The sequence below is a fragment of the Acanthopagrus latus genome, chromosome 5 (genome assembly GCF_904848185.1).
Source record: "Acanthopagrus latus isolate v.2019 chromosome 5, fAcaLat1.1, whole genome shotgun sequence".
Classification (NCBI taxonomy): Eukaryota; Metazoa; Chordata; class Actinopteri; order Spariformes; family Sparidae; genus Acanthopagrus; species Acanthopagrus latus.
In genome coordinates this window covers 28588755-28594853 of record NC_051043.1, presented here as the reverse complement: position 1 = coordinate 28594853, position 6099 = coordinate 28588755, and the positions used below count along the sequence as shown (strand labels likewise).

Below are 6099 nucleotides of genomic sequence, written 5' to 3'. Positions count from 1 at the left end.
AAAATCCTTAACTTAAACATTGTAGATCTGCTCCTGCATATTAGCTAGCTCACAAAACTAACAAATCACCCTTTTGCATAACACGATTTATCAGTCCGGTCAGTTTTATTGTGATTTTCATGTTTTTTAGTACCTTTTCTGTGCTGAGTTGGCGGCCATGTTGGTGTAGATGACGTATATTGAGCAAGACGATGTGGTTCACGCAGTTTCACGCAGAACTAGATGATAATTTATTTACAGCAAATTGCGATTTTCATGACTTTCTCATCTAATTTCACAAACATTATATGTTTACTTCTTGGCACAATTCAAACAGGATTGAAGACGAATTTGTCTATTTCCATTTGCTAACATACTGATTTTTTTTCCAAAATAAGGTCCCATGGTATTTTGACTACGTACAACATTTTGAGTTATTACAGGTGAACAAATGAGGAATGAAGCAGCTAGCTGGTTGGCTTAACTAATCATTGGTTAATTAAGAAAAGAGAGAGGAAAGAATTAGGAATAAAGGGGAAAATTAGGTAATTAATAATTAATGAGTGCATTTCTTGATGAACTAATGGTAAAGTTATTAGTAACTGCTCCAAAAGTTAATGATTAACTGCCAGCTAGTTCCTCATTCATTTATCATTTGTTCCTCATTTGTTCCCAGTGAAGAACTACTCAAATTGTGTTGCAATCTTTTTTACACTTGCAATTTGTTGCCCAAGTGAGTGTTTAAAAGATAAAGAAAGGACTTTAGTGTGCCTCAACCACTTCCCATTGAGCTTGAAACCTGTCTGGCGCTCTCAGTGCAGGTCACTTCTGTGACATGAAAGAAAAAGTCAAAGGACAAAGTCCAAAGTTAACCGCACCACATGGATATAGACCGCAAACTTTTATTCAAAGACCAACGTTTTGATGCCAGAGTCATCTCAAACTTTAATGACTCTGATGAAGACACACATAGGGTTGAAACATTAGTCCTTAATAAACGTTTGTGGTCTGTATCTGTGTGATCAAGTTTACCTTGGACTTCGTTCCATGAGGTTTTTATTCCTGTGTATGTTTTATGTTATTATTGCTTCATTTCAATGTATTTATTGCCTTCCTAATACAGCACATATCCACAGTGGCGGAACATAACCTGATCTGCTGAGATGCTGTATTATTAGACTTCCTGTGCTGCAGTTTTGAGGTAGACATCTTGCACTGTACTTGAGTGTCTCCATTTTATGCTGGTTTCATTCCACTCCAGAGAGACATATTATGTGTTTTACTGTTATACTGTATATTAAAGTACCAGATATGAAAACTTTTTAAGACTAGCTCCACATTCAACATTAACCGGCTTCCAGGCTAGTCCGTCAGAACTATAAAACCAATACCAATGTGTGCTTACCTGATTAAATTATGAATGAATGGTGTTTTACTACTTTTACCTACAAGGCTATATCCCATATTATTTTCAGTATTCTTTGTTTTGGATATCTGTCAGTTTTGTGTATTGTGTGTCTGTAGTTTAAAGTGTGATGTATTTTAAGACAAATTGCAATTAGATTCATTCAGATATGTTAAAATGCTTTTAAAAAAAGTGTGAAAGAGATTTAATTATAGCCGTTCGCATCTTTGGCAGATGTACACATGACTCCATATGTCACACTAGACTCAGCAGTTAGTCATGACTCATCTCCGCAGGCCATCAGCCTGGGCTTCTTCTTTTTTTTTTAAAGCCATGCGGCTAATGTTCATTTTAAAGGTATTTTTCTCAGTTATGTTTTTTTTCCCAACTCTGTTAAATAAAGTACTTGGATCAAATTCTTTTCATCAAGCTGTTATGCTGTTTGATGTGTTTATGCGGATCATATGTTTCACAGAGGGAGGGTCAGGCCATAAATTAAAGAAGATAATGAAGATACATTAGGATTTGGTCTAGATGAGTGTGAGCTGGGGTTAAAGGTTAAGGAATTAACATCTTCACAGATACATGTGCGTGTATGTGCGTGTTGTGGCGGCGGATGAAGGGGTAGCGATGGAGTTAGGATGTTGGGGGTGGTGCATTGGTCATGAATGATTACAAACAAAGCCTCTTGAGCTGATAAAATGGAGGCACAAAAGAAGTGGGTCACAGGCTGCTGGTCCACTGTCTTTAGCTCCAGGGGCCGTGGGGGCCACTCAGTGGAGGCACTAATGGGTGATTTCCTGAAAGCACATCAAAACCTCACTGCACGGCTCAACTGCTAAGCTGAATGAATTTCGCAGCCCACATTATCCTTATTAGTGTAATGCTGCTGATGTTTGGTTGATGGCAAATTCAAGGAAAAACAACAACAGTGTTTGTGCTTTAGGAAGAATAACACACTGATGTGCAGCTTGATCAGCTCAGTCAGTAGCTTTTACAATTATTATTACATTTTCGATTTCAAACAATATTTATAGTTTCAATTCAATTCAGTTTTGGTTATAATGCATAAAAAAGTATATATATTTAGAGTTTAAACATTACGGCATAATGAGTACAGCAATTTGTAATGCTACATAAATTTCTTGTCATGGTAGGAGAAGAAACTAATACTGTGAATAACTAATACAAAAACTTAAAGATGCACTATGAATTAAAAAACTGACCAACACAATTTCATACTGTTTTACTTTGTATAAATGTGGCGGACTTTGTCATCTTTCTTGCTTCAAACAGTGTTCTGGGGACCTTATTTGAGAATAGCTTGTTTATTCAGTTATGGAAAATATATAAATTTCTGAGTTTGCATTATTATCTCATTGATATTGTAAATATTACAATTCAAAGTTTGAAACTACAAAACTACACACTGCCACTTTAAGACTACCATATTGCCTTGCCTCTGTAAATTGCCTTCTACTGTACTGTACAAACTGACTGTCATTGCTTTTTATTATAGACTGTGGCTCCCTCTGTGGAAAAAAAATGATATTGCATTCACATGCCATTAAATTAAGGGTTAATGATCACAGCCTACTGACACTGGACAGCTTTAAAGAACTGCACAGATCAGATGTGAAAACTATTTTGGGGTTGCTGTTTTATAAAACTCCTCAGTTTTATGAATGATTGTAATCACTTAAAGTAAAAGATTTGTTTTTTGTTTTTTTTTGTTTTTTTAAATGGAGATTATGGTAAGGATTCTTGACTAGAAATGTCTACATTCGTACAGTTGTAAATCACAGTTTACAGAGCTCCATGCATAGATAGCCCAGTCTGTGACCGATCGTTAACAACGTCAAAATAATTTTCGGTAAATTTGCGGGTGGCAATGTCTCATGAAAATTAATAAGCAATTTTGAATATCCTCAGTGAATCTAGCTCCTTTAATAGTGACAGTTTAAAGTGAGCACCTAGAGCAGAGTCTTCCCAGTACTTAGTGTACTGTGCTTATGTAACATCAACCCTTAGTCATACAGGCCTGACTCTGACTTTTTTTTTTTTCCAACTAATACAAGGTTGTGCTGTCTGTTATGTAATGGAACCAGGCTCTTCAAACCTCTAGATTGCAGTATTTCTCTCTGATAGCCCCTAACCGCACACATACAGATCACACAAGATATAGAACTGTAGCTATATCAGTATTTAGCCAGTGGATGGCAGTGTTTGTACTTCTTCTAGATGACCTGTGAAGCTTGTGGCACCTGCTGAAGTAGCTGATGATTTAAGTTTCCCCCCCGGTTGACAGTTTCTGCCATCGCTATTCCATTTGGCATGTGCAGCTTTTCAAAATTTAACAACTACTTGTGTGTCATATTATGACACATTCTTGAAGAAATAGTATCGTGCTGACAATATGTTGGATATCAGAATCTGAATTTATTCTGAAGTAGTTAATTATAGGATATTGCATTGAAACTGTCCAGGAAAACAGTTGATATTAACGTGATATCTTAAAGTGGTGATTTAGGGACATCAGTATGAAGATGGGTTGTATTTTCACAGTGGTTTCGAGTATTGGGCATCAAACTGATGTTACTAAGCAACAAGATACTGTATGTCTCCAAGGCCAATCCCAGCATAATCCTGAAGTAGAGCTGGAATAATACAACTGTTTTGATAGTTTCACTGGATCTTAATGTGGCGTGGGAAAACAAAAATATTGTTTTTACATTACATTGCATTAACCGGGGATGCACAGTAATGTATTGTTTGCTACAACAGGCTGCTCTGTAGCTGTGAAGGTTTAAACAAATGTGTCAGGCTGACATATATAACACACTGCATTATGTAATGGCATCAGCTAAAAGTAGGTTATATTCATTAATCATTTCACATTTTTTCCTAAACATATTCAAGAAAACTTCTCTCTGAATCAGACATTTCTCTGCTGCACATATACCATGCTGAAAAGGTGTCACTCTACAGCAGGCCTATTCAACTGGCAATTTAGGGATGACATATTTTTATAGGCTATCCAAGAAGTTAGCATCGCCCTGGTTCCCTCGACAAGAAGCCTATGGGATTTTTGGAAACTGGATTTTGGAATATAGCTGAGAATAATATCTGTGGCAAAATAATCTATACAGATGAACACCACTTTTCTGATTTCCAAAGTGTAAATTAAGTTGCTACAAGTAAAAAGCTAATGTTAGGCTATGAACAGAAAATATTGATCCAGAATGACATAAACATCACCACCACTAAGCATCTTACTACACAATCACTGTACATGTTTTCTATAAGTTGATAAATGTACAATTTTAAAGTCAGAATTAATTGTAACGATTTAAGTAGTCCTGTTTAACCACAGCCGCGATTTTAAGACACTTTAGCACCTTAAAATTATATTGGATTACTTTTAATAATGTATTTTATGTTGTGGAACAAAACATGTTAATATCTTCAGCCTATTGTAACCACAGACATTTAACCTAAAAAACAATAAAAAAATAAAAAAAAACGCATTGATTTTGCGACGAGGGAACAGGATGTGCAAAAATGCAAAGCGATTTCCGATTTCCGGGTTTTAGGACTGCATTTTTTTGTTGTTGTTTTTTTTTTTGTTTTAAGGATTTACATTTTTCCCCACAATAAATCCTTCAAACCAGCAAAGCGCTCCTGTTATATAGAAGATCTATGGTCCTGTGCTGTAAGCCAATCAAAAATGTGCATCGTTGATGACGACAGTCCGCCTTTTGCGCGCGAGTGCCACAGACTTTTAGCTAGCTAGCAGAAGTTTCAGAAAACTGATGTGACAAAATGTCGCTGTCAGCGCCGAAGAAAGGAAAAGTTAAGGCCGAAAGTCGGAGATTCAACAGCAGTTGGACTCAGAAATATGTGGACATCGAAGCTACTGAGGGAAAGCTCACCTGTTTGCTCTGCAGTGTTTGCAAAGGATTACAACCTGCCGAGGCACTTCAATACTGCGCCTGTCCATCTGTCTCCGGTGAGTGGCAGCTTCTTAATAGGTGTTTTAAAATCAATAAGCAGTAACTGTGAACGAGATTTCGCTGTGATCTGGATGCACTAAGTTTATCAAGAGAAGGCCGAATAAACACCATCATAATGCCACCTTGTAAAAAATCTAAATTTATACTTGGTCGTGTCTGTCGGCTAGATGACAAGCAAACATCGTTAAAATTGCTTGTTTCCTGGATGGAGTTCGGATCGATCAGGGCTATGCTGTGCTGAAACATATTTCCATGACTTGCCAGGTTGTCCGACTTCCTGGCGCACTTTCCTCCATGTCAGCTCCATTTTTTTCCTGTCTCAGTATGAATAGACGTCTTACTAAGCAAAATACATAACAAGCTTAATCCATCTTTAACTTTTGCAATCTTTTTGCTCATTTCTGTGTTTTGCTTCGTAGGATAGGTTGTTATTGAGCTCAGTGAGAGATGAAAAGACACAAAACTAGACCTAATGGTCAATGTTTTGATAATCTTAGCTACATTTGGTATTCATAATGATAAATGTATATATAAAAACACACCTGTGTGCTATTACAATGAAATCCCACTTATATTAAGTTCCTGAACTTAATGCCCAAACACACCAAAGATATCTATGTGTTGAAAATGACATCACCAGTGAAGTGCATTGGTCTACATTTATTTTGTACTGATAATTTTCTTTTACCTTTTTACCCTGTT

At 36.5% G+C, this 6099-nt stretch overlaps 1 protein-coding gene across 6 annotated transcripts in view; it reads left to right on the top strand.

The window, feature by feature from the left end:
* Positions 1 to 5148: 5148 nt before the first annotated feature.
* LOC119020180 (citron Rho-interacting kinase) overlaps positions 5149 to 6099 on the top strand; it is a 50214-nt gene continuing 49263 nt past the window's right edge. For 5 of the 6 annotated variants that reach the window (XM_037099370.1, XM_037099369.1, XM_037099368.1 and 2 more), the window contains exon 1: positions 5150 to 5393. The gene's annotated coding sequence lies outside the window, so the exon portion shown is untranslated. Of the gene's footprint in view, positions 5394 to 6099 lie in introns of all 6 variants that reach the window. The other variant, XM_037099372.1, reaches the window with a different exon arrangement.